At 43.8% G+C, this 7094-nt stretch overlaps 1 long non-coding RNA gene across 1 annotated transcript; it reads right to left on the reverse strand.

The window, feature by feature from the left end:
• Window positions 1-1958: 1958 nt before the first annotated feature.
• Window positions 1959-6189, reverse strand: LOC125522893 (uncharacterized). Its single transcript, XR_007290010.2, has 4 exons — window positions 5632-6189; window positions 3866-4033; window positions 3507-3775; window positions 1959-2571 (listed from the first exon to the last, which is right to left on the reverse strand). It is a non-coding gene; the product is annotated as an uncharacterized LOC125522893 (long non-coding RNA).
• Window positions 6190-7094: the final 905 nt, after the last annotated feature.

Here is a 7094-nt window from a genome sequence, read left to right on the forward strand (position 1 = left end):
ACCCGATGGAGTGAGAAAATCTTAGCAGTTTCCATGTTGTACACCACAAAAGAACATCAGATGTTGAGAGGTGCTTCGAGTTACCTATATAAAATACACAAGCAATTGCAAGACGACAAGATGGCAACAAGATGTTGGATGGCAACGTACATGTATTCTATTATTTGCACACAAAAATCCCTAGACCAAAAGAGTGCCCATGAAGATCAGGTAGATTATAGTGTGTGGTGATCTTAGAATACCATATTGTTTTTAATGCTCTTCTCATTTCATTGAAAAAAATTAGGCTCATGTGCCAACGCATGGGCACATACCTAATAATGATAACAAAACGAGCACTACCTATGTTGTTAGTCACAACAAGCTATGATATACCACTTGTAGCATGGAGGTGACGGTGTGGCGTAACTGTACACATAAACAATGTGTCAGTGTGTCCATAAAACATTGTGCATGCCAACTCTACTACTTCTTGGAAATTAGAATATTTCCAACAATATTGTAAATTGGTCATTCATCGAGGGATCAGAATCCACAAAAGAGGACAAAGCATTGTTAGAACTGTCCAAAATGGGAAGTCCATGGCAAAAATCACGTTTTTGTCCACGTCTCCCTTGTGCTTGACTAGTCAACAACAACCCCCCCCCCCCCCCCCCCCCCCCCCGCGCGCGCCAAATCCCACACCATCGACAAGTCCTCTCCTCTAGAATGGATTTGTAGAAATTATGAATCGTCTTGACCATCCTGGGAGGCATGCGTTGTGACTTTATTGATGAGATGAGGCTTATCTCGTGGATGCATAGAACATGGTGGAGAAATTACAACAAGGAGAGGAGATAAGAGAAATTAAAATAGAAAGATTACATATTGTCGATTCTTCTAACAACTCTCCTAACAGCCTTATTCTGTGTGTTGCGTGTCTAGAAGATATTTCAACAACCCCACTTAATCACAACTTCATCAAGTTGATATTACACTTGAATTCTTCTAGACTTTTGTAGAGGCAATGCTTTTGTAAATCAATCTGTAGCCTGATCTTTAAAAGGAATAAAACAAATATCCAAATTCTTTGTTTGCAACATGTTCTTTCACAAAGTAAAAATCTATTTCAATATGTTTAGCCCTGGCACAAAAAATTGGGTTAGTAGACAAGTAGTTTTCACCAAGATTGTCACACCATAAACAAGGAATTTGCACTTGTGATACTCCAAGTTATTTAAGTATACTAGTAAGCTGGCACGTGCAACACACGTCTAACAAAGTAGAAAACGATTTTCTCATTCATCTAATTATGACTTATGAAGCAATAAATAACATCATATATTAATTTCTGGATGCAAGATTTAAGTAAATAATTGCAGAGAAAATATTTAGGCAAGATTTCGGAACCTCTCGACTTGCAAATTGCAATGCACGGACAAGCTTTTTTTCGAGGAAACAAAAACAAGCATCTAACCGTTGTACTCCCTCCGTTCGTTTTTATAAGGCGTTTTGGAGAACTGATTTTGAACTATTTAGAGCATGTTCTGAGCAGGCTTAAATGTCTTATATAAGTGAACATAGGGAGTAATAAATAACTGGTAACCCAAAAATCTACTGTAGTTATGTTACAGCGTACTGGTTTTCTTATTCCATTATGGCAATTTCGGAGGTGGCTCTATGCTTTATCTACCCCCTACACAAATGAGTCGTATTCATCTCATGCATCATATACAATTATATTCTTGTGAAGCAAGTTGATTATACAAGTATAATGTGTTGTTTCATCGCAGAAAAAACACAATATTCCATTCATGAAATCCTTGAGTATGCACGCACAAAAAAATCAACTATACCCATATTACATCGCAAAAACAAGTATTCCCTCCGTAAACTAATATAAGAGCGTTTAGAATACTAAAATAGTGATCTAAACGCTCTTATATTAGTTTACAGAGGGAGTATTTTAGTATTACAGCTTAAAGAAAATACATTTGTATTCCATCGCAAGCAAGGATATGTTAGTCGAAGTTAGTTTTGCAGCCAGACCCATACAGGTAGATTTTGTCTAATAGAGGGGAAAAGGGAGGCCCAAAACCTCAGCCCCCCACCATGCATCCGGAACAACTATAACAAAATCATATCTTGAATGTGGTGTCATTGACTTAATGTTTCAATTTTTCCTAACGCCATACGAGGTGAGTCCATGAAAATGCTTTTTCTCCTCCTTTGAAACCTGATCGCCATCCACCAGTCATAGATGGGAGCGATGTTCTAGAAACTGGGGGAGACAACACCTGGTATCATGACCAAAAGGCCACCCTGGCCATACTTGCCTCGCAAAGCTGGCCGTCTCTTCGCAAGAGCCACACGTCGGGCAAATCTCACTGCCTGGCCATCTCTAGCGCAACAACTTATTGGCCATGAGGATGTGGCCATGCCAAACCAACCAGGATGAGGACCTCACTTTGTTATATATATGCAACCTAATACATAGCTTGAGGAAACAGCTTGCGTTCTTCAGTCAGGCTGCATTTACTCGCCTGTGGAAACAGAGCTTTAGTTTTTCTTATAGCCACTGAAGTCTGATATCTGCACACAACAATCTCCACATGATCAAGTTTGCTGAAACAAAAACATTGCTAGTGTGATAAAATTTGCAACGTAAACTTATAAGTGCAAGGTCATATAAACAATCGAGTTTATCTTGTTAATCCTTTGGAACCAAAAGTAGCAATTGCAAAATGATGGTCTAAATTGACATTCATCAGCCTACATGCTTTATTTTGCCCTCTTTTAACTATATTTTGCCCTCTTCTAAAACAACATACCCCTCTCTCTTGTGTACTCGACGGAGGAATACAATTATGATGTACACAGATGCTTATTATGACCGATCCCTCTCTATGCACCTTAGTTTATATTCAGTCTCAAGCTGGCCAACACGAATCTACAATAAAAGTGACTGTAGTTACTTCTTCGGCTACTCGGCATGATGCTGCGGCTCAAGTCATCATACTGGAAAAAACATGGTCGCCTCCTCATTTCATCGCATAATGCTACCAGTAGGCTGAAGTCATGATGCTAGAAAATACATGGTTGCCTCATCTCATCAGATAATGCTACTGGTATTAAAGCAATTAACTCCCAAGACTCAAGTATGAATCCACACAAATGGCAATTGAGACCCACTATCAGTTTCATTCGCTAGAAGGGATACATGAGCGATGCTATCTTCAGACGTATTTTTGGAAATCAATACAAGAAAGCGCACAACTTAGCTAGGAGCACTTTCTTCCATATCCTTCTCTATTTCTTGTATGAATTATTGTGATGTTTCTTGCCCATTAAATCATGTTTTTAGCAGTGACATGTACTCAAATGTAATATGTTGCTCACAAGAAATGTCCCTCGAGGGAGCTTTTCCTTGAAAAAACATTGCAAACGATAATCTTTTTCTGCCAATCTTATTGGAAAACATAATCATGATATGCAAACGGCAACTTATAGGGAGCGAGAACAGATACCTAGGACTTTTAGTTGTGGAAGTAAGCAACGGTGGTGGTGGCTCCCACGTCCTCGGAGGCAGTGAAACAAGGACTCCGAAATTTCCTTGTTCATTGTTCAAGGGCTGCTTGGAAGGGAGGTAATTTAAAAATTAGTCAACAATAATACTTGGGATGTTTGATTCATATCAACTCATATTGCACAACAAAAAATTGCAATGAAAAACAGAGAACAAGAAAATGAGTATTCTTATTGTGGTATCTAGAAACTTGTTCTCCCAGTGGAAAACCTGCATGCATCGAAATATAGGACATCGTAGTGAACAATTTGAATAATATTCTTATTGTAGTATAGTGAGAGCAGAATATAGGGCACAAACCTGTAGGGTTGGAATTTTGCATTGCAGAGACTACAGGTGCTTATACAAGTTCTTAAACCTCCTAGAAAAAGGTACTTGCATTGGGCAAGGTATCTTTAATTATGACGTTTGAAGTTCGATCACTGCCCGTATTCTCGCTTTAACCACCCACGGAGCAGGAAGAGGTTCCTGCATTGGACGTGCACCGAAATAATCTAAACATTTATGGAAGGAAAAGTGGTCTGATTTTACATAACAGATGGAGTCAAATAGTGTCTCCAGCCAGATTAGTAGCAGTTTACTGATTCACTTCTATGTAGAAGTTATGTCTTGTATGAGCAGATTGGGGTGGGTAATGGGTCCCAGAAATTTCAACACTACATCTAAGTGATACGAAATTAACTCATTAAATAACTATTGTTCCCAATCATGCACAAGAAAACGGTCACAAATGACATACGCGAATGTAATCATCGATCATTCCCACGGTCCCACCTCGTCCTGATTGCCAGTCACAATATTATGCAAAGAAAATTTGCATGAAGCTAATGGAACTCAGGCTGCAAGTGGACGCGGGCTGTCCGCGGTGCCCACGTCCAAGCCCACATAATTTACGATCGTGGACACCCACAGTTAGAGCACTGAGAGATGCGGATTATGTGGGATGTCCCGCGGCGCCCACATCAAACCCACATCCCTTCTGAGTCGAACGTCAGTCGTGCGGATTAGCCCGATTATGACATGCCGCCATGGCCGCGGCGCCGCCGTGTACCTTCCCCATGGCCGCCCAGCGCCGCTGTCCAACTCCGCCATGGACGCCGTAATGTCGTCGTCAACCTCCGCCATGTACAGGTGCAGTTCAGTCTTCTTCTTCCCCTCTCTCATCTGTGATTTATTTCCTATCGACTACTACATCTTCAGCCAATTTCCTCTAAATTGTTCAGAGCAAAGCCGATTCATTCTACCCTGTTGAATCACGTATCATCTGTGGCCTGATAATGCGAGTCAGTGGTTGTGGTATCTTCCCTCCTTATCCAATCCTCCTTGATTTCTTCTTCTCTCAAGAACGCCATGAAGAAGCTCGCTGCTTCAAGGAACATCAGCTGCAAGCAAGCAGATTGCACCCTGCTCACCTCTTATTTTGATCTTATAACAGTGTCACTTCTAAAATCATTTTCGATGTGATTCTTCTACTGAAGCGACGCCCGCCGAACCACTGAGCTGCGACTTCGTGGAGGCAGAGGATTACCACTCCCAGATAAACAAAAGTACTACAAAAAAGATATAATTTGCAGTGTCAACTCTGAAGATTCTCCACCTGATATAATGAAGCCTGAACTTCTCTGCTCCTTCCATGTCCATTGCAAAACAGAAAATATAAGCTTGAGCCTGTGATTTACATAGGGATTACGTGGGATGTGGGATGCCCACTTATCCCGTGAAAAATTATGTGGACATATGCTGGATTCCCACTAATACTACGGGGCAGATGTGGGCGTGTTTGCGGGCTCCTGCGGAACGTCCCACTTGCAGCCTGAGATCGAACGCAACATATGTATCCCCTCGTCCAAGCACGGCCATCTTGAACCACAAGGATGTGCAGATTCACAATTCTCCAATCCAATGGCAAACACTGAAGCTAATCAAAATCAGCAGCAGTCGCGGTCACCACTCTCACGGCATTCCACGCACGTGGCATGAACAGAACGCGTCGAACACCTTGCCGCATATGCAATCAAAGGACGCAAGAGGGAAAACAGGCGAACCGGGAGCAGAGCTGCGCTCACCTCGGGGTCCTCGAGAGGCTGCGCACCCGAGACCTCGTTGGCCGTTGCCTGAGACCTCGTTGGCCGTTGGCGCCCGGAACCAGCCGACGGTCAGCACGGTCCGAATCAGGCGCTGCCTGGCCTCCCGGTGCTCCTCGTCCTCGTAGTCGATGTTGTCCTCCTCGTCCTCCGACTCGAAGCTGCCGCCCCGACGGTCGCGGGCCCCCCCCTGCCCTGCGGCCCTCCAGCTTGTCGTCATCCTCCTCTCCCGCGGACACCCACCGCCACTCCATGGATGGCGCCTTCCGCATGCCAGCCTCCATTCCCGAGCTGTGGCCTCGATCAGATCGAGAGACGAGAGGACGGGGCAAGGCCAGGGAAATCCTCCCGCCAAGCTGAGCGGCTGCGGAGGATGATTGGATCGGCGGGCGGCGAACGGCGTGGGAGGCGGCGGGAGGATTGGCGCGGGAGGAGGGCCGTCCGTGCTGTGGCGAACGGCTGGCGTCTGTTGGGAGGAGGAGGAGTGGGCGAAAGTCGTGCGGGCGTGGTGCGCAGCGGTTTTTTTTTTTTGAACGGCGGACAAGGTTAGTGATCGACGGATTACCGGCTTAATTCGGTGGCTTATAGCGTTAAACATGAAAAGATTAAGAGCCATTAGATCTTGCTAATGAATAGACCTGATTGTTTGGTTCTCCGCCCTCTTTTCTTTTTATAAGGGTAATAGATAATGCACCCAAATAATTTTTGTTGACGCAATTGTTACGATTTGCTTCTTTGCACACTAAGATACTAAGTTTGGCCCAAAAAAAATTGCAAATCCACCAGTTGACCGCTTGTCATCCAAACAACCAACTTAATCTGCATCGAAGAAGGCATTAACAAGAGTTGAGGATGACTAACCAAAAGTTTTTTTCTCCGTGAGGCGAATACTAGGTGACTTAGGGTTAGGCGGTCCGCCGCCGATCGCCTCCCCGACGGCAGCGCGGGCGCCAACATTTATTGCCCTAGGACGGTGCTTCTGAGGTGTTGTGGCTGGTTTAATCACCGTAGCGCCCATGAAGGGAAAGGACTTTGGTGGGCGTCCATGTTATTACGAGACTTGGCCAATTAAATCTTGTACTTCGGTAAAATTCTGAAATCTCAAAGGCCCATTTAAATTGTATGGCAAATGTGCAAGTTTAATTAGTGGAGTGAAAGAAACACCAATATAAAAGGTGAGTTGTTCTACTATTTCTTGTAGCATGAGAAAAGAGAGCAATAATACTGTGCTCACTCACCTCATGCCACACAACGCACACGCGCGCATTTCCTGAATTGGGTTTGAGTACCAATTTGGGCTAATATTATATGCGCCTTGTTGTAAGAACTAAATTAATACGCGAGAATAGTCTTCCGAAACCGCGCCCCTTTAGAAGCTGCACTGGGTGAGAGACGGTAAAGTTTTTGAGAGCATCTTGGCGCGATTGCTCGCTCAAGTTCCACTA

This window comes from Triticum urartu, chromosome 1A (assembly GCF_056163025.1).
Source record: "Triticum urartu cultivar PI428250 chromosome 1A, HENAU_Tu73, whole genome shotgun sequence".
Lineage (NCBI taxonomy): Eukaryota > Viridiplantae > Streptophyta > Magnoliopsida > Poales > Poaceae > Triticum > Triticum urartu.